The sequence below is a fragment of the Sapajus apella genome, unplaced genomic scaffold (genome assembly GCF_009761245.1).
Source record: "Sapajus apella isolate SASKATOON/1434 unplaced genomic scaffold, GSC_monkey_1.0 scaffold90, whole genome shotgun sequence".
Lineage (NCBI taxonomy): Eukaryota > Metazoa > Chordata > Mammalia > Primates > Cebidae > Sapajus > Sapajus apella.
In genome coordinates, this window is record NW_022437030.1 from 7,473,415 (window position 1) to 7,501,050 (window position 27,636).

Sequence of the window (27,636 nt, forward strand, 5' to 3'; positions counted from 1 at the left end):
CGAGCGGCCTGATGGTGTCACCAGAGCGCACTTCTTCCTGGAAGCGGCCTGGGCCCTAGAGAAGCGGCCACGGAAGACCTGCGTGGACGGGGCGCCCAGGGCACCTGGAGAGGAATCGGAGGCAAGGACACGACGGGGGTGTTCTGAGCCGAGAACACAGGAAGGAGTTCTGGCCCAGGGTCACGAGACGTCCTTGTCCCCTTTTTTCTCTGTCGGGTTGAGTTTTGAGAAGCCATTCATTGTTAGGAGCGAGAAACGAGACTGAGGCCAAATGTGTCACAGTTTGGGGCTGAGTGTTCTCTCTCCCCCCTTCCTCCCTCCCACTCTGCCTGTGCTCACCCCCCTTTCAGAATGCGCCTTTGGCCCAGCAATCTGGCCTCCCCAGTCTTCTTCTGAGTGCTGGTGGGCACCGCTGGAGGAGTAGGAAGAGGACTCGGGCAGGCGCCAGCACGGAGCAGTCTGCGCAAGTGTGACTCTGAGGCGCACAGCGTGCGCTCGGGGACAGCCGCAGCCACACGGGCCACGGCGGGCAGTTGCTGCCCCTCCCTGCCCAGCAATTAAGCCGAGCCTGTAACTACGGCGTGGGCCGGTGCTGTCTGGGGTTTTCTTCCTGGGCAGGTTGTGTGCTCAGGGCCCCCGGGGAATCTGGGATAAGACGCTGGGGGCGCTGCCGTGGGAAAGGCCAAGGGACACCGTCTGGATGGGTTCCCCGAGACCACGTGCTCTAAGCCCCGAATCTGATCCCAGGCAGGGTGCCCCGCCTCTCCCAGCTCCGTCTCTGCTCCCCACCGGACCCGCTGTCTCCAGCAGACCTGGAGGTGAGCCCAGCCCCTGGCCGCGGAACTGGGAGAGAAAGGCCTTCCTGGGGCCGGGGAGGAGCTGGAACCAGGCAAGGCCCCAGTCAGAGGCGCTGCACAGGCGCTGGCCTCCTTCCGCTGCCTTTGTGTGGCTCCGATGGGAATGGTGTCCTGGGAGAGCCTCGAGTGCGTTTTCAGACTGAGTGACAGGGAGGAGGAGGGAGAATGGGAGAATGAGGAGGGAGAAGAGGAGGGATGGGAAACAAAAAGGAGGAAAGGCAGCTTTGGGCAGCGTGGGCGGAGGCAGAGGCAGTGCAGCTCCATGCGAGATGACCTTCTGGAAACCATAATACACAGCGTAAAAACGCCTCAGCGCAGTGGCAATGGGAGGGAAGGAGCCATCCCTGGGACCCGCCACAGGGAGGCCTGCAGGGGTCTCAGTGGCCAGAGCTCAACTGGAGAGCCCCTTCCTGAGAAGCCAGGCCTCTCTCTCTGGCTAGGGAAGAAGAAAAGACTCTCCGTGATGGTCGCTGGGGCAGACACATTTGCAGCCCACGCAGTCCCCAACCCACACTGGTCTGCCCTGCCCTGCCTGCACTAGGCTCCCCATCCGCCCTTGCAGCCCGCCCAGAGATGTGGCACAGGCGACGGGGCAGCCAGCGGGAGCGGTCCTTCTGTGTTCTTCGGCTGGAAAGATCTGTGGAGCTGCTTGGAGTGCGCTCAGAGAAGAGGATTTGTTCCCTTAATTGATAATATCAGAAAGGTCATCTTTACATTATGAGGGGGATGGGAATTGTGTGTGTGCAAAGGGTGGGGAAAAAATCAGAAAAATAAATGACATCCAGCTGTCTGTGTTTTCATCTCCAAAAGGGGCAGGGAAGATGATGAACCCAGGGAGACTGAGAAGCGGGAAGTGGAAGAAATGAAGGGGAGATGATGGAGGGGGAGCGAGAGAGGCAGAGCAAGAGAAGAGAGGGAGGGAGGAAAGACAGGCCAAGGGGAGGGGGGCCCAGGGCGGGAAATAGGCAGGATGGAGGGGAGAGGTGAGCAGGTGGACTGTTCGCGTTGCAAAAGCCCATCCTGCCTCCTGGGACATGAGGGGTCCTTTCTCAAATACTACCAAAGTGAACTGCACATAGGATCGTGTCCCTCTCCCTCATTAGACAGTTCCATGGATTTCCCATTGACCTCAGGAGTCCAACAACACAGTTCCTCCACATGGTTCACCCAACCCTGGGTGGTCCAGCCCACCTGGACCTACTCCTGCATTTGCCTGACTAAGTTCTTCCTCCAGAAAGCCTTACCAGATTCCTAAGAACATCCTCTATGTCCTGACACGGCTGGCCTTCCCGTCTGAGACATCTCGCTGTGCTGTAAGTGCTTGTTGAGATATCTGCCTCTCCCAGGAGACTCCGTGCTGCCGGAGGGTGGGGACCCATCTTAGTCACCATTGCATGCAGGTACAGAGTCACCTTGCACGATATTAGTCCATTTTTTCGTTGCTACAAAGGAACACCTGAGGTTGGGTAGTTTATAAGGAAGAGAGGTTTATTTGCTCATGGTTCTGCAGGCTGTACAAGAAGCATGGTGTCTGCATCTACTTCTGGTGAGGGCCTCTGGGAGCTTTTACTCATGGTGGAAGGTGAAGGGGGAGCAGGCGTGTCACATGGAGAGAGGAAGCAAGAGAGAGAAAGCAGGTCCTAATTTCTTTAACAACCAGATGGCGTGTGAGCTAACAGAGTGAGTGAGAACTCACTTATCACTAAGGAGATGGTACCAAGCCAAGTGTGAAGGATCCACCCCCATGACTCAGACACCTCTCACCACACTCCACTCCAATATTGGGGATCACATTTCGATATGGTTTCAACATCCAAACCACAGCAGTGTCTATCTGGGCCTAGTGTGTAGGATATTTGTGGAATTGTGTGGAGCCATTTAATCTCTTTTAGTAGTGTCCCCACAAAAGGGTGTTCTTCCTTCTTATATTTAGGGAAAAGACCTTGAGGAACAGCACATCTAGTTCCTGATGGAGGTTTCAGTGCGGGGAGGGGATAAACCAGCCTCAGTTTCCCTTAGGCCATATTTTGGATGGAAAAGTAAAGTACCCACAGGAGAGGTTCCCTGTGCCCCAGGGCATCAGCAATGGGAGAATCCAAGGGCCTCCCTCTTCTCTTCTGCTGACCTCACTCCTGACCCTGGGTGGTACCGGAGGGCGGGCAGCTGCACATAGGGATAAGCCTGTCATGCAACCATCACAGAGAGGGCCCTCCTCCACTGAGGCTGACCCGGACCCTTCTCCTGGGCTGGGCACATGTCACCTCAAACAATTTGATGCTTCTTGATGTCTTTGACGAAAAAGGCAACAGCCAGTGACTTGAGGACATTGTTTTCAGCTGGCCCCCTGACTGGGAATGGCATGGCATCAGTGGGTAGGGGACTGATGAATAGCAGGGGTAACCCAGTTTCCCTCCACATGAGAAGGTGGGAAGGCCGGTGCGGTGGCTTATGCCTGTAATCCCAGCACTTTGGGAGGCTGAGGCAGGTGGGTCACGAGGTCAGGAGTTCGAGACCAAGCCTGGCCAGGCTGGTGAAACCCAGTCTCTACTAAAGATACAAAAAAATTACCTGGGTGTGGTTGCATGCGCCTGCAATCCCAGCTACTTGGCGGGCTAAGGCAGGAGAATTGCTTGAACCTGGAAGGCGGAGGTTGCAGTGAGCTGAGATCACACCATTGCACTCCAGCCTGGGTGACAGGGCGAGACTCAGTCTCAGAAAAGAAGAAAGGAGAAGGTGGGAAATTATCAGTGCAGGAATGTATGTGCAGGTGTGGGTGTGTGTATGTGCGTCTATGTAAGTTTGAGTGTGTGTATGAGTGGTGTGTGTATGCACATATGTGTGTGTATGCATAGGTGTATGGGTGTGTGTATATATATGTGTATATCTGTGTATGCATATATGTGTGTATGTGAATGTGTGTGAGTGTGTGTGTGTGTGTGTGTGTGTGTGTGAAAAATGATGACCGGGGGATGGCAAAGGAGGAATGTGGGGGTCTCAGAATTTACTGTTCTCCAGATAGAATAGGGGAATTATTTTAGTTTATTTCTGTGAATACTTTTATCCCTTTTCTTAGAATAAAATATAATCTAAAAATTGTTTTTGTGTGTATTCTTTTCCATAAATGGTACCATATGATAGCCATTTATTTCCATCAAAATGGATTTGGCAGTGGGTGAGGGAGAGATCGTCCGCCACCCTTCTGGCCATGCCAATTAAGTGGGCTTGTTGAGTGCATAGTGGCGCTCAGCTGCTTCTGCAGTATGGCTTGGAGGGCAGGGGCTCCTCTGAGAGCCCGGGCAGGGTGGCGGAGAGGAGGGTGTGGGAGATTTCAACCTCCATGTAAGTGACCATGTTTCATTGCAGAATCAGGTGGGGAAGGCAGTCTTCAGAGCATTCACTGTGTCATTCTCTGTGTCCGTCTTAGCGATTCCTTCTCCATGTTCATGGAACACCTCCTGTGGGCAGCACAGTTCCAGGCACTGGTGAGACAGTGATGTATAAAGGGGACAGCCTGCTTATTATATTTTATGTTAATATTCTAAAATTATAAAAATGTATGGATACAGTTTGGCTCTGTGTCCTCACCCAAATCTCACCTTGAAGTGTAATAGTCCCCACAGGTAGTGGGAGGGATCTGGTGGGAGGTAATTGAATCACAGGGGCAGGTTTTTCCCATGCTGTTCTCGTGATAGTGCATAAGTCTTACAAGATCTGATGGTTTTATAAAGGGGTGTTCCCCTGCACATGCTCTCTTGCCTGCCGCCATGTAAGACGTCCCCTTGCTCTTCCTTTGCCTTCCGCCATGATTGTGGGGCCTCCCCAGCCATGTGGAACTGTGAGTCCATTAAACTTCTTTCCTTTATATATTACCCAGTCTTGGGTATGTCTTTATCAGCAGGATGAGAACTGACTAATTCGTGTATTGAGTAGTATATCTTATAATAAAATATAATATTGTCTATCAGAAGCATTTGTTGATTGTTATATTTATGGTCATAATAATAATAACAGCTTTCATTAATGAACCTCTCATTATGGTCAAGGCTTTGCCTCCATCATTTGCTTTAATCCCCACAGCAGCCTTTTATGGGGATATTTAATGTCTTCATTTTACACACCTGAAAACTGAGGCTCCTGGAAATTAAGTGGCCCAGGCTGAGACTGAGGGTAGGACCAGACTTTCAATCTCACGAAGTCTAACCACCATGTTTATTATGCGTCAGAGGGTCTCAGGGTGTAAACCCTGGGCCCCCCTCTGAGCATGCTGGCATTCAGGGCCTGGCTGCTCTAAAATGCCTGGGTCCCAGGGAGGATCAGTGCACACATCAGGGAAGTCTGGTTTCATGCAAGATGCCCTGCAATTAGTCAGTCCCTGCTTTTTGATTTAATTCTTCCCCTAATGTGTGTTCATCATGTAACTCAGGAAAGATTGGTATTCAGGGAAGGAGCATCAAAGACAGTAATTAAACTGTCTCTGCTGATGCGCTCAGTCTCTGGGAACAGACCTGTTTGATTCCGCAAAGGAAATCATTGGTATTTTAACAGGAGGCAGGAAACTTTTGATTAGCGAGTGATAGATAAACAGATCGATGCCTTTTCTGGCGACATTTTCAGCTTCATTATTGTCACTGGAAAAGAGATGGGGGTGGAGGGAAGATGAGAAGAGGTCCCAGTGGGTCCTCCAGGGTCTGAAGTGGGGGAGGGGCTTGCAGGGAGCGGGGCAGTGCCAGGCTAGGCAGGGAGCCTGGGGCTGGCAGGCTTGGGGCCTTAGGAAATCAAGGCTGGGCCCCTGTCTCTGAATGGGGGTCGTAGGAGGGGAAGACTCCAAAGCCCATTCCTGCATGGCTTTAGAGCTGCCCCAGACAGGGGCCTGATGAGATTCTGCTGGCAGCTGAGCTTTTCCGTGATCGTCTAAACCTGTGTTCCCACCCCCTGCAGAATCCCCCACTTGATTGCTGCTCTCTCAAGGTCAGGGGGAGTTAAGACCAGAGATTATGCAGTGTCAGTCGCGCCTTTTTGAAATATGACTCAGTGTAATCTCTTTCCACACCAGAGGAGAGATGCCAAAATCACACTTCAATCTCTAGCTCGCAATGGGCTTATTGGGATTTTAGCAGGGCTCTGGCTAGATAAGACCGTTTCTTCTCCCAGGGTACCCTTTTACAAACTTTGAATAAGTGAGGACATAACTTAGCAAGAGCAGATTTCCAGGTGTCGGGGACCCTGTGCCCAGCTGACAGAGCAGGGGCCGGGCCACCCAGCACCATTGGTCCCAGCACCGGTGCAGGAAGGACAAGAGGGCTCTCGCAGTATGTGTCTCCTCGTGACAGTCACACATGCACAAAAATCCCAGCTCATCTTCATCTTTCTGACCCTCAGTGTCCTCCTGTGCAAGGTAGAAATCAGCAGTCTCGCTCTCAATGTCGTCCTGAGATTCAGCAATGACATAGGAAAAGCCTCTGATCCCTTAGTAGGTGCTAATCAATGGGAAGTCCATTCTGCTTTCCCTGGTTTTGACCCTTGTGTATTTAGATACCTCTTGGAGGGTAGGGGAAGAAATAAAAGACAGAAAGTTCCATAATGGTACGTGAGACACATAGATAGCTGGCAATTTGCCAACCCCTACCTTCCCCAAGCACATCAGAGACATCCGCCTGCAATGCAACCCTCCCCAGAGACATCGAGTCTCCGTGGTTCAGTCACTATATGTTCCATGTGTCTGCTACCTTGAATCATTGGCTAAGCTTGACTCACTGCCCCACTCCTTGGCCAGGAGAGATAGTGTTCAAATAACTGGAGAATCTCATTGGCTAAGCTTGACTCACTGCCCCACCCATTGGCAGGGCACTTGATTGGCAAAAGGAAAGGGGTTGGGGGGAGCCAGATGGTGAAGAGGTGCTTGCTGGTAGCAAAGGGGACAATGTGTGTTATTCAGGTGCCAAGAGTCCAGGCTTTGGGTTCCTGCTTCATCATGTGGTGCCTTGGGTTTTCCCCTAAGCTCTCTCCTTCTCTAGCTTTTCTCACTCCTCCTGCGTGTGTGCTCCCATTCTGCCTTGAGAATCTGTGTTATGGAGAGATTTTGACTGCACGGGCCTTGGAGTCCAACAGCTCTGCTGGCTCTGGGAGCCATGAGGTCAGTGCAGGTCCCTTAGCTGAGCCTCATCTACAAAGCCCATCACCTTGTACAGCTGTTAGGACATTGAAATGAGATCATGGGTGCAACATGCTTAGTTCACTGCCCAGCACAAGGTGAGGGCTCCATAAATGCAGGTATAGCAGCATCTGTTCCTACTGACCCATTTTCCTCCTTAGGGCTTGGAGAGATACTTTCTAATCTCTTGATAGGGCATAAGTAGATACAAAGTAAAATAAGGTCCTTAGGAAAATCATCTTTCCTGAGCTCAAGTGTTGATGACCCTTGCTGTGGCCAGTTATTGTTTGCTGCCTAACATCCATCCCTCCCGCCTCCGTACTCCATTTATGGTAAGACCAATGAGTGGTTTTCCACAGTCCTCCACTTGGTAAGACTGTCAATCAAGTGCTCTGCCAATGGGTGGGGCAGGGAGTCAAGCTTAGCCAGTGAGATTCTCCTATTGTTTCAGTGTTCTTTCTTCTGGCCAGTGGTAGGACCATGAATGAATCTTAGCCAATGAGATTCTCCTATTGTTGGAACCTGTCTGTCCTGGCCAATGGTTGCGGCAGCAAGTCAAGCTCAGTGAATGAGATTCTCCTATTCTTTTAACTTCTGTCTCCTGGCCAATAGGTGGGGCAGTGAGTCAAACTTAGCCAATGAGATTCTCCTATTGTTTGAGCCTCTCTCTTCTGGCCGGTGGGTGGGTACCTGATCAGAGTTCAGCCATTAAGATCTACTGTCTCAAGATGAAAAGTGAATGGTTGGAGTTTGGTTCCAATCTCAGCAGACTTTGTAGAGGCTCTTGCTCCCCAGGTCCCTCACAGTTGTCCCTTTTGAGCCTAGCACTTTGGCTGATTCTGAGAGCTACCCCACACCTTTCAAGAGAGGTCCCCTCTGTGCTTAGGCCAGCCAGGGTTGGTTTCTGTTGCTTGTCTCCAAAGAGCCCTGACAGGCCCAGTCTGTCTCCCTCAGGTGTTAAAAGAGGGAGATGGAATCAAGGGCAAGGGAGCACTCCTTGGGTTATGAGGGAGCACTCCTTGGGTTATCCGTGATGAGGGGAGGAAGAACAATCCCCTGCCTTCCTCTTCCTCCCCTCAGCCACCCTCTTCTCCCTAATTCTACCATCATGGGCTGACCCGTAGGAAGTCATCATAGAAAGAGGGTCAGGAACATTGTGTGAGCAACCTCAGGCCCCTGCAAAGCTCTGCCAAGGAGGTCCTTAGCTTTGCCCTCTTAACGAATCCCCATCCGTTACTCAGGCTCTGGTGTTAAGATTTATCTTGGATCTCCTCCTGCCTTCGCTTGCATTTTGTTATTGTTTTGTTCTCTCTCTTATCTCCCAGTAGCTATTTCCCAAGATTCACTGAATTCAGATGTTGGCAACTTCCTGGCAGGAGCTGCCTCTGATTTCTGGTTAGAGGAGGGGAGCTGCCATGGCCAAGGGGACTTGCTGCAATTTTCCTTTTCTCCCTAAATTCTCCCAAACCCTCAGGGGCAAGCAGACTGTATGTAGGTGGGTAGGGCCTCCCACTCATTTTCCCTTTGGTCTCTGAAGGCTTCCAGATCCTCATGGCATCCAGGCCTACTCAGGGCAGCTGCATTAGCCCTGACCCTGGCTCAGAGTAAGGCTTGGGGGTGAGAGGGGGCTGGTTTCCCTTCTGATTGCCTATTGACCCCTGAATCATTAGTGGCTTGGAATCAAATGTTCCTGACCGGCCGGCTCTGGTGGGCACATAGCCATGAGATCAGTCAGGCCTGCCTGATATATCTGTGGCCCAGCTCATTCAAAATCAATGCCATGTTCCTCTCAAATAGAGGCTCCTTGGGAGGATGCATTGATTTCTGGGCCATAAAGAATCGAGTGCTTCCAAACTGCAATGCTGAAATTCCCATTGTTTTTTCGGCTCCTGCCGGAGACCAGATGCAATATTTCTCCCCACTTCTTTGGGGAGTGCTCCAATGTTTTTAGAATATGGTGCTGGCTAATGCTAGGCCACCCCATGAAGGAGAGGGAGAAGGCCATGATTCTCTCATCCCCCACACGTGGGACAGGCTGGCTTCCTAAACACCCTTCAACCCTATTTCAGAATTACTATTAGAAGCATTGGTGGTTCAGTGGTAGAATTCTCACCTCCAATGCAGAATTACTATTATAATGTTTTTTTCTCCTTCCCTCTGTTTTGCAAACCATTTTCAAGTCCCCAAACCCAAATCAAGTAGACCCAAATCAAATAGCAAGGAAGGAAATACCCTGGCTTAGGTAACTTGGAATTCTGGCTTTAGGAGCAGCTACATCCAGGAGCTAACACAATGTCATTGGCCAATGGGTAGAGCAGCAAGTCAATCTTAGCCAATGAGATTATCCTACTGTTTGGACCTTCTCTCTACTGGCCAATGGGTTGGCACCTGATCAAAGTTCAGCCATTAAGATCTACTGACTTCCTGTCTCTGTCTCAGCCTCTCAGCTCTGTTCTTCTTTGCTTGATGCCATTCTCAAGGAAGCAAGATTGTGGCCAGCTGCCCCAGGCTGATCTCCTGTACTCTCAGGTTTAAGTTCAGTGATGAGAATGTCTCTTCCCTGATTATGCTAATGATAGTCCTGGAACAGACTCTGTTTTGCTCTGATTTGCCGAGATTTGGACTCATACCCATCCTTAAATCAACTATAATACCTGGAAAGATGTGATGCTCCGATTGGTCACACCAAGGTCACATGATTGTTGAGAGTCACCCCCATCCAAACCATATGGACTGAGTGTGTGCGTGGCGGTTCCTTAAAGCAACACCTGTTGCTTTTCCAGAAGAATGGGATGGGTGCTGGGCAGGCAGAGATGTCTGCCGCATGCCTTACCGCCAAAGCCTCGCTGTGGCGCAGAGGAGGTTCCCGGCACTTTCTGATAACATTAGGGTGAGAAGAATCTTATTCAGCTCTCAAGGGGACACACGGAGTCCCACTGACAAGGAGCGGTGGCTGTATCTGAGTCCAGCTGGGCTGTGTGCTTTCCTTTTTTCTCACCTGACCCTGTCCTGGCCTCACCTTGCAAGCAGCCAATACCAAGGTTGGAAAGGAACCGGATTGTAGATGTGAGGATCTGAGGAGGGACAAAGAAAGGGGGCCTTTTCCAGCTCTCTGAGGCAAGGACCCCCCTGTGCTGAGCACCCAGCCCCTTGCCCACAACCTTACAATCTCAGCCCCTGGGCTAAGAGGCACGACAGCTTCTCTTGTGCCCGGGGTCAGGGGGTGGCCGTTGGTCAAAGAGCACTCAGGTGGTACTTGGCAGGGAATGGAAAATGCCTTTAATCTGATGGGAAGAGTCAAGCATTTAGCATCAAGTTATAGCCAAGGGCTTTGAAATTAGGCCTGTCATGAGTTCAGATCTCACCTCTGCCACTTCTGTGGGCAAGTGTTGCTTCTCTGTGGCTCCACATTCTCACACACATGGGGTAAGGATGGTAATAATGGTGGGTAACAGGGAATATGCTGTGTGCCTGGTTTTGTTTTAAATACCCTGTGTGTGTGTACGTGTGTGTGACCTTATTGAAACTTCAGAACAATCCTATAAGATACTGTTATTTGCATTTTACAGATAAGTTATAGGAATTTGAGGCCCAGGGAGATTAAGTCAGTTGCATAAGGCCACACAGCTTGAAAGTGGCAGAGCTGAGATTTGAAACCAGGCAGTCTAGCTCTACAATCCAAGCTCCACCTACTAAACTATACCCACTTGACCAGCCTAGTGTGCAGATTAAATGAGGCACCATATGCAAACAGCTCATCACGGTGCCTAGAGTATGGACGTTCTCAGGGGGTGACTGCAATCCCTCCCTCCCTCTCTCTACTGACCTGCAACCTCACAGGCAGGGTTGGCCATCCTGCCCCAAGTCCACGTGGGCTGGATTCGCTGCATTGTAGGGTTTCCACGGCAGGCTGGGCAGAGGGGGCAGCACACTGCCCTGCAGCTCCCAGCTCCCGGCCACACACACCAAAGACCCATTTTTGAAGGCTCCTGTTTGCCTATCTTGCCCATCACCGAGCAACAAGGGTGCTGCGGGGAAGCTGTGTAAGTGAACGGAAAATGGAAATGGCTTTGGAAACAAAGAGCCGACTTAAGAGAGGTGTTTGTCTATAGGATCCTGTAATTTGTAAGTACCTGGAAGGTACCTGGCTATTCCCAGCTGTAGCAGGGAGTTAGCATCAGACTGGATATGGAGGCCTTGAGAGGCAGTGTCAGGTGTCGGGAGCTGATGACTGCCCTACTGGCTTGCAGTGGCTGCAACCCTAATGGAGTTGAAGACCAGGAAGCTGGTCTTTAAGCACATTCAAATCATGAGCGTGCTTGGTTTAAGTATAAACCAAGTTTATGTGGTTTGAGACAAGTGAACCATAAGTAGTGATGGTTTGCTTATCTCAAAAGGGACGGTCTGATTTCTGAGACCATCTTCCATGACCTGGGGAGGCTCTGAGCTGGAGAGAGACCCTTCTAAGGCCCCCATCCTCTTTTTCCAAGGTGACCTTGGCCTTGAATGGATGCTCTGTCTCCTTCTACCCATGATGGAAGGTGGTTATTAACAAAAGTGGGACTCACTGCTGATTACCTTCCCCACCCCATTAATTTTCATTTTTCCTGAATCCTCCGAGGCAGGCTGTGGGCCGAGGCAGTGGGGACTGGAGTGTGCACGTTACACTGAAATGCACCGTGGTGACTTGCTTCTGATTTCTCAGTTAGAACATCTTACCCTTTGGCCAGAGATTTTTCTGCTCAGTGTTCTGGCCACACATACATCCTCATTTCTCATCAGCTAGTTTTTCTCTTTTCCGCATATAACCAGAGCCCTTAGCTCCAGCCCCTCTGACAGGGGCATTGAGAAACCACAGGTTAGAGTACCTTCTCAAATCCGGCAGAGAGAGCTCCGCTGTGGGAAAAACCAGCACAGCCCCTGATCTGAACAGTAGTTGCCTTCTCCTTTGGGCAATTTGCTGTGTGTAACTGATCAGCAGGGTGTCTCCTGGAACAATATTTCAGCAGGTAAATGTGTGTCCATGCAAATTCTCAGCACTCACGTCGCAGCAGAGAGCATTTACTGACTTCAGGTACCTGGATCCAGTCTTTAGAGGCTTAGTTTCCATTATTCTAGATTCTAGAATCTAGAATATCGTCCAGGTATTGGGTATCTTCTAGAAGTATCTCAGATGATGCTAACATGGTTGTGAACTCTTTGTTCATAGCCTCTTCTCCCTTAAGTGGGTGAATGCATGACTTATTAATCTTCCCCAGGTAAGCTGTTACTTTTTTTTTTTTTGAGGCAGAGTCTCCCTCTGTCACCAAGGCTGGATTGTAGTGGCACAATCTCGGCTCACTGCAACCTCTGCCTGCCGGATTCAACCGATTCTCCTGCCTCAGCCTCCCAAGCAGCTGGGACCACAGGTGCACACCATCACACCAGGCTAATTTTTGCATTTTTAGTAGAGACAGGATTTCACCATATTGGCCAGGCTCGTCTCGAACTCCTGACCTCAAGATCCGCCCACCTCAGCCTCCCAAAGTGCTGGGATTACAGATGTGAGCCACTGTGCCCAGTCTTAATACTGCACCTGGACATCACAGAGGAATAAATCCCTAATGGTGAAATATAGGGAAAGTGAAAGTGGTATACTGGACAGAGTAGTGATGGTTTGCTTATTTCTTAAGTGCCATAAGTTCCCCTGCAACTTATGACGCAAGCCATTGTTGCCATAATTTGCATTCCTGCCTGACTTTAGAAGGCATGTCCCCTGCTAGGAAGGGGTTAGACTGTGTTTTTTCCTTTTCTTCACTGGGAGGAGTTCTCAGGTACATGGACAATCTCCTTGACTTCATTGAGAGTAACCTTTTGGAAAGATGGGGTAAAGATAAGTAGCCCAATTGTCAAGAAAAGTAGCAACTAAGCCAGAGTTGGGTGGTCGGCATGGGGGAAGGAGGAGGAGAGTGGGCCTGTGAGGGTGGATGAGGGAACTGGCCAGCCTGGGGGTCATGGAGCCACATTTCAATTCTGGAGAAGCCAAGTGCTCAGATGGCAGGGTGGATCCACGGGAACTTGAGCATCTCCTGATGGGCCTAAGAGGGATGATTCTCCTGCTTTGCTTTCTTCTGCATGGAAGCCGAGAAAAGATCTCTGGTCCTGTTTTGAGCGCTTCATCTTTGAGGTCTTATTCTCAGAATCTGGTGGCTGTGAATCTTTGCTTCTGTTTCCTGAGCTTGCTGAGGGCACTCTCTCATGCGTTCTCTCTCTTCTCCCCACCCCTGCCCCGCAACTTGTGATTGGAAATCAGGACCATATATCCCCTTCTGCGGCCTGCCAAGGGTCCGCAGTGAGCTACAAGGAAGCTTTAGGGAACTGGGGATGCCTAGATTTCAGGGGATGGTCCCTGGGCTAATGGGCCCCAGAAGACATACTTGCTTTTTTGTCCTTTCAGCAAGCTGGGTGCTAGAGAATGTCCAGAAGCAAGAAGACATGGTCCCTATGTTTATGACCCTGTGGTCCAGTTTTCCTCCCCTATGGGGATTCTTCTCAGTTCCTTGGGCACCCCAGGTTCCTGTTGGGGCAATCTCACCTGTGATTCCCCCCACTGGAACACTTTCTCCTCTGCCTTTCTCTTGGCTGAACTTCCTTCATTCCCTTCTCACCTTGACACACCCCAGCCTGGGGACCCATTCTGAGGGCTCTAGCTAAGCACCGACCCCCTCCTGACCCAGTGCCTCACTTTCCCTTTCTCTGTACCCTGCTTGTTCCTTCATGACACACCTTCCATTTGTCATCTATTTACGTGTGTGTTTCCTTTTCTAGGATCTGTTTACATGTGTGTTTCCCTCTCTCGGGTCTGTTTCCCCTGCTGGACTGGAAGCTCCAAGAGGGCAGGACCCACATCTGTCCCATACTCTGTTGTGTCCTTAGTATCTAGCACAGACCTTACATAAAACAAGCCCTCAGGAGATAATTATAACATTAAATAAATGGATGAATAGCTAGAACCACTCAAGAAAAATTCAAGGATTAAAATGCTATAATGCTGAAAGGTTGAGAATTTATAGCTGTGGGGAAGCGGAAGAAGAGTTCTGCTTATATATAGGGGCACGAAATATCACAAACTAATGTTAACAGGAGAAAATAACAGAAATCGTATGTGTGTGTGTGTGTGTGTGTGTGTGTGTGTAAGTGTGTGAGTGTGAGCATGTGTGTGTCTTCCTTTATATTGAGCAGTATATTGGGCCATTATTTTACAAACATCAACAAAACGAATTTTATGTAAGTGTTAATTATCCCCATTTTAGAGATGGAGAAGTTGAGGCTCAGCATCGTGTTAAGTAACTTGACCCAGGTCACACGACTAGTAAGTGGGAGCGTTACCTGGGCAGTCCTGGAGAAAAACAGCTGAGACGCAGAACAGCTGCAAGAGCTTATTATTTTCTTAAGCAGCAGATAGCTGAGAAAACTTAATATTGTTTCTGAAACAGTTTCTTTTAGCCTCTTTATCTCTGGGTGTATTAGTTTACAAGGACTGCAGATGGTCCGGGAGCTTCAGGACCCCTGGCCAATTATCAGAGGAAGGTAAGGCCTGCTCAAAACTGGAGCAAACCGGAACCGGTTACTCCTTGTTACCTTTAGATCACTAACATATCATTATAATCTGAAAATCCCCCCGCCCATAGAAGAAAATTACTGTCATTTTCTGAACATGAGTCATAAGAAAGGACATGTTAATGATTTGTGCCTGTGCATCTAAAGTTCCTCTTCCACAAACTTATAAACCTCCCCACCCCATATCTAACTCCTTAAAATCCCCCAGCTTCCCATGGTGTGGGGAGCAGGAGGTGTCTTGGGAGCAAGAGCTCACTCTTTCTTTTTCTCTGGCCAAAGAGTAAAACCTGTTTGCCTTTCCCTGCCGCCAACTGGGGTTCTTTCTTTCTGGTTGATATAAAGTAGGGAAAGAACTAAGTCTACCAGTGACAGAAGGGCTGTGATTTGAATTCTGCTTGTTCTCTGAATCCAGAGTCCATGCTCTCAACTATAAAACAATTTGGAAATCAAAGGCAGAATAACGGATGCCAGAGAATTGGCTCTCATCCCATGGGGTCATTTTTGGTTGTTTTGTTTTCAGCAGTGGGGACCAGAGATGCCATGTGATGCCAGAGATGCGGCTGGAGAGAGGCTGAGGATGCCAGACAGGCTCCCATGTACTGGGGCAGTGAGCAGAAGGGGATGGAAGGAGTGGTGGGGGGTGGAGATAGAGGAAGGGACCGTAGGCTCTCTATGCAGTGATGACTACGTACGTAAAGACAGTGTAAGGACTATATTCTACTCTGGAAGCTTCGGAGCCAGGCTTTCTGAAATAGACCAGACACTTTGGTGGTGCAAGTGATACAGGAAGCTGCAGAGGTCTCGAGTTCTGCCTCCAAAGGGCATCAGATTGAAACCAGTGGAATAGAGAATGTGAGGGAGCTGGGCGGGACCCAGCAGAAGCACAGGCCTGGAAGTAGGTGTTGGACGTTGCCTACATCTCTGCTCAGGGTCGAGGTAGACAGCTCGGGGGTTCTGTGGCAGGATTGACAGTCCAGTGGATAGAGTCGGGACCTGGACAGAGCATCCATCTTGGAGCTCAGTCATTCATTCATTCACTACATATCTCTTGAGCATGTATTGCATGCTCTGCGCTGCTCTAATGTGTGTGTAGAGCACTGAGCAAGGGAGATGCATCCCCGCTCTCACTCAGCCAACATTCTGGTGGGAAGGGGACAATTGCATGAACACAAATGAGATCATGCTATGGAGAAATAAGTCACGGTGATGTGATAGAGAAGGACTGGGGTGGGATGGAGGGAGAGGCTGGGAAGTAACTTTGGTGGGAAGTCAGGGAAGGCTTCTCTTCAGAGGTGACATTTGAGCTAAGGCAGGCATAAGATAAGATATCTTTAGCTATAGATGTAAATATAGATAGAGCTAGAGATATACTTAGCCAGCAATGCGAACATACCTGGGCACACAAACAGCAGTCCAGGCAGTGGAACAGACTTGACAAGCTCCCTGAGGTTAAAACAAGCTTGGTGTGCAAAGGACAAAAAGAAGAACACCCTCTCTAGAGCACATATGGGTGTGAGGACAGCCTAGGGGACCACATCCTGCAGACGCTTGCAATTCCAAGTGCAGTGGGACAGTTTTAAGCACAGGCGTAAGAAGACCTGATTTATCCCTTCTTTTTTTTGTAGAGATAGGGATCTCACTATGTTGCCCAAGCTGGTCTCGAACTCTCGGGCTCAAGTGATCCTCCAGCCTGGGCCTCCAAAAGTACTGAGATGACAGGCGCAAGCCACTATGTCCAGCCTGATGTATAATTTAAAAAAAATCACTTGGGGCCCGGTGCAGTGGCTTACACCTGTAATACCAGCACTTTGGGAGGCCAAAGCGGGAGGATCACTCGAGGTCAGGAGTTTGAGACCAGCCTGGCCAACATGGTGAAACTCTACCTCTACTAAAAATACAAAAATTAGTCGGGCATGGTGGCACAAGTCTGTAGTTCCAACTACTCAGGAGGCTGAGGCACGAGAATCGCTTGAACCTGGGAGGTGGAGGTTGCTGTGAGCTGAGATTGCACCATTGCACTCCAACCTGGGCGACAGAGCGAGACTCCATCTCAAAAAAAAAAAAAAAATCACTTGGCTGCCTTGTGGAGAATGGACTGAGGTAGGTGAGAGAGTAGAAGCAGGGAGACTGACAAGAGGCTTTTGGGAGGATCTCCCAGGTGTCTAGGCTGAGTGTCACTGGCTTGGTGGTGGCAGTGGTCATCAGAAGTGAACCAATTCAGGTTGTGTTGTCAGTGCAGCTGCCGGCTGTTCTGTGATCCTTCCCCTCTAGGGAGGCTTTTATTACCAGGACCTTCTCCAAAAGGGTCCCTAAAGGTAACCGCCTCCCCTTCCACGCCAGCCTCTCTGCAGGCCCTGGTAGCATCCAGAGTTAGCAGCGCCTCCTTTGTCTTCAGTCTGCTCTGGTGTTTGTGATTAAATCGATCTGCACATAATTGATGTTGCATCTCACCAACCTGCAAACTGGACCCATATCACTGAAGCTGCACTGCTTCCCGCAGCGCAACTACTCAACAAAATCCTCCTCCTTTCTCTCTCCCAGACCAAGAGGGGGGAAAAACACAGCACCTGTAACAACAACAATGTTCTTGGCCCCTGTAATTCTTAGGATTTCGAAAGAGTGTCAGCCAGGGTTTCAAGACAGCACATATTCCCAGAGCATAGCCCTAGCTTAGAGATGGTGCAGGCATTATCCTGTTCAGATCACAGACAAATAAATCATCACTCCTCATCGTCTCCAGATAGTCACAATGGAAATTAGTAGAGCTTGCATATTCACTCTAGTCAGGTTCTGTCAAATTGGAAATGCTTATGATAATCACGACGCAGCATAGATGCAAAGTTGTGGCGTGTTAAACAACCAATTATGAGGTTTTTAAAGGAGAAGCTTGTTTGGTTCTGAGAGACAGATTCTCGCCAGTGGAAGTTGCTTTTGCTTTTGCATAATATGGATGTAATTTAAAGTATCCCTGGGTGTTCTCCTTGTGCTATTTATTTAAGGTATTTATACAAGAGTAAACTCTATCGAGATGAGGCAGTGTAGCTTGAGGAGGGCTCCGATAAAGCCAGAGTGATATTGATTACAATTGCAGAAGATTGTGGTGTCGGGTCACCTTCCCACCATTGATTGTTGATTGCTCTGTAACGCACGCCCCCTCCCTGCTGCCAGTCACAGACACATTAATTGTGAGGACAAATTTAATCATTGCTCACTTGAAGTACCGTTGTGATTCCAAGCCATTTTTCACACACAGTAAACTTGTGGGCAGGATGTAGAAAGAGAATTGTGAGAGCAGCATGCTACGGTAGAGAGACACAACAGATTTCCATCCTTAAAGGATAGAGCTGGAAGGATAGTTAATTCTCTCTGATTAAGCTATGGCTGTGTCTGAGTGTTGGGCTGGGAAGAAAAATGCAGAATTGACTCTTTTTACTGCTAGGAATATTCACCTGTCAAGATCAGCTGCCTTCTACCCTCTAGGCGGTGATAGCAGAAAATAAGACAGCCTTGCAGGTGATCTACCTGCCTCCTTAGCCATGACTAATAACAGTAGGAGCCAGGCCAGCAATTACCACTGTGGTCGCTGTTAATTTGTTGAGGGATACACACATGCACGCGCACACACACACACACACACACACACACACACACACACACTAGCAAAACACTTTGGACTGCAAAGGTTTTAATCTTGCCAATACAGTTAGCTAATTGAATCCTTAACTAACTTTGCAAAGTAGGATTTAAATCCTGACCAGTCCAAGTTTTCTTACTGTAATGGAAACAGCATCAATGTCATGTTGTAAGCAGGTCATTCATTTTTGTATAAGTATTTTGGTGTTAGGTCCGGGGAATTTAGGAGTGAACAAGATGATTAAGATCCCTGCCTTCACAGAGCAGTGGTTTTCAAGTTTTAGCCTGTTTCAGAATTACCTGCAGGGCTTGTTAAAAACCCCAGTTTCTGGGTTCCGCCCCTTGAGTTTCTGATTCAACAGGTCTAGAGTAGGACTCAGGACTTTACGTTTCTAACACATTTCTAGGTGCTACTGATGCTGCTGGCCCAGGGAAGCCCACTTTGAGAATGAACACTCTAGTTTGGATAGTGGGTTTCAAATCTGGTTGCACATTAGAATCACCTTTGAAAAGCTTTTGAAAAATACCAATTTCTGGAGGCATTTACTTAGGTCTGTGCCAGGGTCTGGGCATTCATGTCTTTTGTAAAAGAGCACTCTATTGAGCGGCTGGGCTCAAGAGCACATTTCTTAATCTAAAAATGAGGAATAGAGGACAGAGGCATTTAACATAGGAGCTAAGAGTCTGACAGCTGTCATTCGGCACTCCAGTTCCATTCCTAGCCCTGGCAATTTCCTTGTTCTTCCTACACCTCCGTGTCCTCATCTATAACAGTAAGAACGTCCAACTCATAAGCTGTTGTAAAGATCAAGTGAAGTAATATATATGCCTGGCATAGAGCAAGCCCTCCGTACGTGCTTGCTTTTAGTATTGTTTTTAGAGTGGCATACACAGCAGGGCTTTGCCAATTTCAATTTAATTGCTTGGTATATTTCCAGCTAAATTCCTTGCCTGTTAAGATACCAGCAGAGGTTTTCTCTATTTGTCTTTCTTAGACCTGCCATTTGCCCTGATAAGGAATCCTGCCTGGAGGAATCCCTACCACCTTCCTTCTCTTTCTTTATTCAAATACCATATATAATCAGGTCAGTAGCCTCCTCCAACAGCCCCAACTTCTTAGCAAAAGTGCCTTGTTTGCAGCTGTGGAAACATTCGTCATCCAGTGTAACTAAGCAAAACACCCCGCCCTGGGACATATCCGATACACGCGCTGGTGGTGCAGTGCCAGGAGTGAAAATGGTACCCGAGAATAATTCCCCAAATGAGCCATGGGCACGTAGTGAAAGCCATTGGATGCCAGAGGACCCATTTTCAAACCTGTGACTGGCAGCGAAGTTCACTACTCTCTCCATAGCTTTTTTCATGACCTGCTGTGGTTTATGCTGTGTGAGTTTTTAAAAAGTCATTCGTCTAGGGGTTGTAAGGGAGTCGGGGTGGGAGTGCCTGGGTGTTGGGATTGACAGGACCCTGGGGAAAGGGGCTGTGTGCCTGTGCCCATGAGGGTGGCACGCAAGGCAAGGCAGGGACCCTGGTAGGTGTGGGAAGGTGATTTGGGGCGAGTTCAGGGTTCAAGAGGGAGGGGCAGGGAAGAGAATGTGGTCTCTTGAATTAGCCTTGTTGGATCTCACATAAGCTAAATATATACATGGCAACAGCCTGGACGAAGAATCCAGGCGAGTCTGGGGGTGGGGAAAACAGGGAAGTGCTTACAAGGACCAGTTGTCCAGAAGCTCTTATAACACAGATTGACTTGCCTTTGACTCGGGTTACCTGGGGGACAGGACACCCTCCTTGTGGGTTATCCACTGACTGAGGTCAATTAGCCTCATGGGGAAGAATGCCGGCTCCCGGGTCAGAAAAGACTCTGGACTTGAGTCACTGCCTCCTCTGGATAGGTTGTGTGCCCTTGGGTAAGTGCTTTACCTAGTTGCGTTTGTTTCATTTGTAAAATGGGTACACTGTAATAGTTGGACAGGGTTGTCACAGGGAGTCAGTGAGATTATGTTTGTAAAGTACTTCATGTCCTGCCTGGTGCTTGGCAACTACTACGCTTCATCCATTCCACAGCAATTTGTTTGTTGAGTGTGGCTCAACAAGCATGTGTCTATTCCTGCCCTGGGAATTGGACACACAGTTATGAATAACGGCGGGCAAGACTTCTGCCTCAAAAAACTTACATTCTGGTATGGAGAGGCTGCATACACAACAACATAAATAAGTAGGAAAAAAGATAGCACTAACCACTCTGCCGATCATCAAAATTGGGTGCTGTCAAAGGAAAGGATGAGGCCCATTTTACACTGGGTGGCAAGACAAGGGGAGGGGACATGGAAGCCGAGCTTTGTATCATCAAAAGGCAGCTATGCAAGTACATGGGCGAATGGTGTTCCAGGCAGGGGGGCCGCAGTGTGAGACGCCTGAAGTCTGGAGTGCGGAGGGGCAGAAGGCAGCCAGAGTGGCTGCCACAGAGGGACCTAGGGGAAGAGTGGAGGGATGTGAAGTGATGGGAAGAGGTAGGAACCTGCTGGTGTAGGGCCCCATGGGCTCTGGGAAGAGCATTGGACGCTCTTCGGGTGCAGTGGGAAGCCAGGGAAGAGTTTGAACAGGGAACAAGGGAGAATGCGACTTAGTTTGATTTCTGTTTTTTTAATTCAGTTTTTAATTTTGAGTAATTTTAGATTCACATGCAGTTGTGAAGAATAATACAGAGAGACTCTGTGTACCCCTTACCCAGTTTCCCCCAATGGCAATATCTTGCAACTAAGTCTAACAACGATACTTGCAACTATAGTATAACATCGCAACTAAGATATTGACATTGATACAGCCAGGATACAGAACAATTCTAGCACAACCGGGGTCCCTCCTGTCTTCTCTTATTTCCACACCTGATTCCCTTCTCCTTTCCCTCTTCCCAACCTCTGACAATGAATCTGCTCTCCATTTTTGTAGTTTTGTCATATAAAATTTGTTTGTTTATTTTTATTTCAATAGGTTTTTAGTTTTATCGTTTTAAGATGATCCCTGGGACTACCGTAGGACAGTGGATGGCAGGGGTGGGAGTGGAAGGCGGACTCCAGGGAGAGGGATCCTGTTATCCTCAGAGCGAGGACCTGCCGGCAGCTTGGGCTGCCCCTGTTGACTTCTCCTTCCAGCTCACCCTCACTTAAGGTGAGAAGCAGAGAGCAAAGCATCCTGTTCAATCCCCCATCATTGGAGTCATTCTTATTGTGCTTCCTCCTGCTTCGGTGAAGTGAGCTGAGATGCAGCTGGAGGGAAGACCCTCCTGTTCACAGGCACCCAAAGACCCCGCTTTCCTTCAGGGAAGCAGGACATCAACCTCGAACTGCCCAGCCTAGGAAGCAGCTTCCTGGACAAGCAGGTTTGCTTGGGGATGGTGCGGGGGCCGGTTTCCAGGGTTTCTGGATCACTTCCGCTCTTGGAAGCAAGAACATCACCAACATGTGTAGGAAACATGCACGCTCTGCCCAATGCCCAGATGCCTGGACAATGTTAGAAAGTTGCTTGGAATTTTTCTCCCCATCTTGCTAGGTCCATCTGCTTTGGATACCAGAGAAGCTCAATCACAAATGTCTGACTGGCTCTGCCCTCAGCCCTCTGGCTCTCTTGCAGGCTGAGGTCTCTTTGAAGGCCTTTGGGATAGGCAGGATTTGGGAAGACATGAGGAGAAAGTGTGGCCATGGGGAAAGCATCTCTTGTCCAAGCCGGGTGGTACAAAATTCCCTTGGCAGCTTGTCAGGCCTGGGTTTATCAAACTGGGCTTCTGGGAGCCCCCACTCCCCAGCCTATCTCATGTAACCAGAGAATTTGATCTTCCATTAAAATAAATTTCTGCTCCTCATCTGGTCTCCTACCTAAGCGCCCCTCCTGCAGTTTGAAAAAAAACCACTCCCCACTCTGTGCTTTTTTGAGTCAATCTTTGTATTTCTTCCATTTTTATAGCTGACCATTTTGTACGTGAACTAAGTACTAAACAAGCATTATTATCACTTTGTGCACAGTGCACCAGAGGCATAAATCCCACATTAACCTCATCCTAAAGAGCGGCTGACTGCATTTTAATAAATGTCCCAAATGGTTTCAATGTCTAGTAGCCAAACGGAATAAAAAATGCACACATATTATAGGATGTTATGAACCTTTCTATCAAAAGTAATAATAAACAGACTGCTTGTTGGGCTGGGCGATTGGATTACATTTTTAAACAGTATATTGAGAGACAAATCAAAGTAGAGCTGAGATGATTATGTGATATGATCACCAGAGAGGCCCAGCAATTTCCAGGGGTTTGCTGTGAGCAGGTAGACATCTCTCTTGCCTCTTGATACAATTTCATTCTAAGCCCTCATTCTACATGGTACCAAGAGAAACGAGCAAATTAAGAAATCTTTGCTGAACTCAGATATTTAATATAAGCAGCCGGATAAAGGCAAAGGTGCACGTCATTTGTCAGCTGAATAAAAATTCAGATGAGGTATTTTCCTGACGCTGTGCCAGGCACCATTAGGAAAGCATTTTATTTTCATGTGTCAGTGACGGCATGCTGTTGAGGCCAAACTTCATCAGCCTACAAGGTGTTACTTGAAGTCAGGCACAGCGTGGTCTGCTATTTTGGGCAGCACGTCGGAGAGACTGCCACCAGTGTGTCTTTTCATCTCCTAGATGGGATTTCCACTCTGAGAGTTTCAGAAGTTAATTAGCCATTTCAGTTATCAACCCAGAATAGATTTAAAAAAACAAAACAAAACAAAACCAAAAAACACACAGAAAAATAACATGCCAGTGGCCATTTTGGATGTGCAGATGTTTTGGTTTGGGCACATCTGTAGGCAATCACTCTGTGTTCTGGGCAGGAACGGTGTTTTATTATGGGATTATATGTGTAATCTTGGATAAATAGTAGAAATTGGAGGAGTTCAGTTGGAAGACTTGTTTTCTCTCCCAGAGAGCAGTGTAAATAGCAAACCAGAAACCATTCGCTCATTATTGAAGCAATAATCTAACTTGCCAGCCTTTTCCCTTATGGTTGAATCTCGGAGGTCAGTGTAAAACTCTTGGCAAGCGAGAGGCTGTGGGGTGTCAAGCCAGGAACAGGGGCCAATGACTGGGGGTTCTGCTGGGTTCCAGCAACAGCCGTTGACGCAGTGCCCACCCTGCCACCCCCTCATTGTGGGGGAAGCAGTTGCTGGTATTTGGTACCTGGCCCCCAGGGAACCTGGACTGTGACTCAGTACCTCTTTGCATTTTTGGAGGTCAAAATGTCACCAAGCCCAGCCAAATGTCTTCCCCACCAAGCGCGAGGAATGTTGAAAAGTGGAGGTGGCGTGGAGGCAGCCCCCGGTGATACTGATACTTTACCCCAATTCTGCTAATACATATAATGATGTTACCCAGTTTTGTTTTTCATTTCCAAAACAGATGTACCAAATCCCTGTAAACTGATCTACAGTAAAGCACTTAATTTTAATCTTCAATGTTAAAAGTAAAAACGGATCACTTAAAGCAGAAACATGTGTCACTTCACCCTCAGTTGGCAGAGGATTTAGCTTACTCTCTGTGCCTACAGCCTGCCCCCTGCGCCACTGAGTGCTCTATCTCTGCCGCTGGCCTTCTCTGGATTTTGTCCTCCTTCTGACTTCTGCTCCTCCTCCACCACCGGGCTCTTCTCTCTAGGAGTCTCCCAGCCACCCAGTGTCCTCTCTGATGCCTGTTTCTTGCCTTGGATAGTTCCCAGTGCTACTCAGCTCGTGCTTTGAGCTACAGTGAGTAAACTGCACAGCACATATCCAGTGTGGTTTGGAAAGTTAGAAAGACATGTCATCGGAGTGTTGGACTGTGGACAGCCATTGTACAAGGCAATGGAAAGGGAGTGCTACCTGACCAAGACATTGACTAAATATTAAACCAAACGGTGTGATAATGACCACACATCTTTATTCATTATTCATAAATAAGGACTGGGGTACAACTTCTGAATTTTTATTTCCAGAAAATGCACTGTAGCTCTTTTTTTTTTTTTTTTTTTTTTTTCTTTGTTTTTAGTTAGAGTTTCGCTTTGTCACTCAGGCTGGAGTGCGATAGCGTGATCTTGGCTCACTGCAACCTCTGCCTCCTGGTTCAAGCAATTGTCCTGTCTCAGCCTCCCAAATACCTCGGATTACAGGTGCCTGTCACCACGCCTGGCTAATTTTTTTGTATGTTTAGTAGAGACAGGGTTTCACCATGTTGGCTAGGTTGGTCTTGAACTCCTGATCTCAGGTGATCTGCCCACCTCAGCCTCCCAAACTGCTGGGGTTACAGGATTAAGCTATCATGCCTGGCCACATTGTAGTTTTTTGATAGTGAGGCCAGTGCTACCCAGAGGCTCAACATTGGTGGCAGTTAAGAAAGTCAACCTAGACACAATGAGCGATTCATTGGGGTATAAAAATAGAGGCAAATGCTAGTGATATATCAGAGCGGCTTGAAATGGTAAGATGCAGGGTCACCAGCATCTTACCAGCATCTTCTGGTGTAGATCTCAGACCTCCAGACTTTGCTCATCTGCTGAGTGTGCCACATGGTGACAGGTTTTTTTCTGAATAGTCCCTGGTGGCAGTCACTGGGTGGCATGAAACTGCTAAAACTTGCATTCTTTAACCTTGAGGTTTGGAAGAATCAAAGGCAAATGGACATCTTTTGCACTAGAGTTGGTTGGGGAGAGGGGTGGATGGAACAGACTGTCATTGACCCTCCTGGGTTGACCTCCTAGGAACAGGTGCCTGGGGACATTCTGGAGATGAATAAGCCCAGGGAGTAGGAAGGGCTTATTAAAAGGGAAAAGACCAAGTGTGGAGACCAGAGAGAGCAGGTGTAGTGGGGGACCTGGACATCCCTGGTAGTGCTGGGGTACTCAGCGTTAGGTGGGCAGGAGATGAGGCTGGGGAGATAGCAGGGGCCAGGTCACAAAGGGTCTGTGCTAGGCAGCTTTAGACTTTAGCCTGAGGTCAGTGGGAAGCCTCCGAAGGGACTGATGTAATTGACCTGTGACTTAGATTCTTTGACAGCTTTGTGGGCAGAACTTCAGTTCACTTCAGGAACAGAGATGGAGGAAGAAATGTTGGTTGGTCCCTTTCAATTCTGACATTCTGCTTTTTGCTCACCTGTGAGGATTTATGGTACTGCCAGGGCGTTACATCCTGACTCAGTTTCCCCTTTGATTCCTTGTTCTTCCCATTCTATCCCTACCTTTCCACCTGATTTTGCATCCAAGATTCGGATAACTGCCTTCCCCTTCTTGGATCCTGAATTCCTCATTTGGCCAAAATCAGGGTATACTGTTTCCTTTAAGAACTGAATCCCATCAAGGGAAACTGCAAAGGTTGGTGGTAGACAAGGCTGGTGACAGCAGAGTCCCCTGGAGGGCGGGAGAAAATACAGATTTCTGGGCTCCACCCCCAGAGTTTTGGATTCAGCGGTCTAGGGGTGAGCCTGAGAATGTAAATTTCTAACAAGCCCTCAGGTGTTTTGATGTTGCTGGTCCAGGGACCACACATTGAGTAGCAGTGACCAGACTCTCGGTGCCTTCGGTTCCTCTTTGCTTGGTGGGTTTGGGAACCTGCAGTGGGGTGGCCAGATGTCTCCAGACGGCACAAGTGGAGATATTTTCCCAAGGGAGTTTCAGAAATTAAATGTAGAGGCTGTGTCCTGTGAACCAGGCTCCAGAGAGCCTGTATTCCGCTCTTGGGAGCAGACTTATCTCTGCTCTAACCTTACACGGAGGGCCCACTTATTCATCCAAGAACAACACAGAGAAAAAGAAATTCAATTTGGCAGGGACACTGTCTGTTTAAGCATACTTTCTCTTAATTTAATCACCCATGCAAGAGTCTTCCAGACATGTGAATGTATGTTTTTAGAAATTTGGCTTATTTTCTCAGATATTTTCATTCTTGAACATCTGGTGGGGGAGAGATCTGCAGTCAGCTGGAGATTATTCGAGTAGTGTTTGGAATGCAGATGGAAGGGTGTTTGAAACCTAGAGCTGTGGGGAAGACAGATGTTCTGGAGCCAGGCCCACCTGGTTGGAATTCTGGCTCTGCCACTCATGGGTGTGCGGCCCTGAGCAAGTCACCTGACCACTCTGACCCTCGGTTTTCTCATCTGGAAAATTTTGTTCTCTCATTCCTTTGCTCACAGGTTCTTTCATTCCATCAACACTGTTGGTGAGGCTACTTGGACCAGGCGCTGTTCTAGGCATTATGGACAGATCATGAATGAAATGAAGGAAGTCCCAGACCCAGCCTGGTGGAGGTGACAGTGATGAAGTCACATGTTGGAGACAACTGCTGTGAACCAGCAACTGGTACCATAGAAGGGACGATGGGCAGCTGTACCTGACCTGAATTTGGGAAGGTGTAAGGAAGGCCGCTGGAATGGAGGGATGGCCCAGTTTATTCTGGGTAGAACCCATTCTTGGGAACAGCAAGATAAAATGGAAAATGTCATCTAGCCTGGAGAAAAATGGACTCTCTGTCTTGGCCTTCCAATAATGGTCTGATCCAATCCACATCCTCTGCAACCGTGTTTCTGCCTGCTCAGAAGAAAAAGGATGAAAAGGACTTTTCTGCAGTCAGGCAGACCCGTGTCAACCGCAGGTGATCTCAGGTAGATTGCATGGCTTCTCTCAGTCTTGGTTTTCTTGTCAGGCAAAGAGACAGATGAGATCAATGCGGTAATCATAATCACCTGTGTTGGGCACTTGCTATGTGCCCATCACTGATTTACATGCATCACCTCATTTAATCTTTGAAACAGGCTGGGCGCGGTGGCTCACACCTGTAATCCCAGCACTTTGGGAGGCCGAGGCAGGTGGATCACTTGAGGTCAGGAGTTCAAGACCAACATGGTCAACATGGTGAAACCCCATCTGCTACAAATACAAAAATTAGCTGGATGTGGTGGTGGGTGCCTGTAATCCCAGCTGCTCAGGAGGCTGAGGCAAGAGAATTGCTTGAACCCTTGAACCTGGGAGGCGGAGTTTGCAGTGAGCTGATATGGCACCACTGCACTCCAGCCTGGGCAACAGAGTGAGACTCTGTCTGAAAAAAATCTTTGAAACAACCCCTATGAGATTGGCAGTATTCTCTAGGGGTGAGACTGGGGCAAGGTAAGGGAGACATTTGCCCCATGCACAAAATCTAAAGGGGTACCCCAAAAGCAATAATGAAGACAATACTTCATTGTAATTTAAAAAATCAAAGTTAATGCAAAAAATTCATATTGAATAGATTGTCAACATTTAAAATAAAGACATCATCCCTTCCTGTACTCACAGGATCTGGCCTCACTCATTTTACCTTCATCTGGCCCCGGCATCACCCCCAATTTGCAGAT

At 48.5% G+C, this 27,636-nt stretch overlaps 1 long non-coding RNA gene across 1 annotated transcript; it reads left to right on the forward strand.

Moving 5' to 3' along the window:
• LOC116534938 lies at positions 1-27,073 on the forward strand. Its single transcript, XR_004261958.1, has 3 exons — positions 1-818; positions 4,221-4,339; positions 26,440-27,073. It is a non-coding gene; the product is annotated as an uncharacterized LOC116534938 (long non-coding RNA).
• The last annotated feature ends 563 nt before the right edge of the window (positions 27,074-27,636 follow it).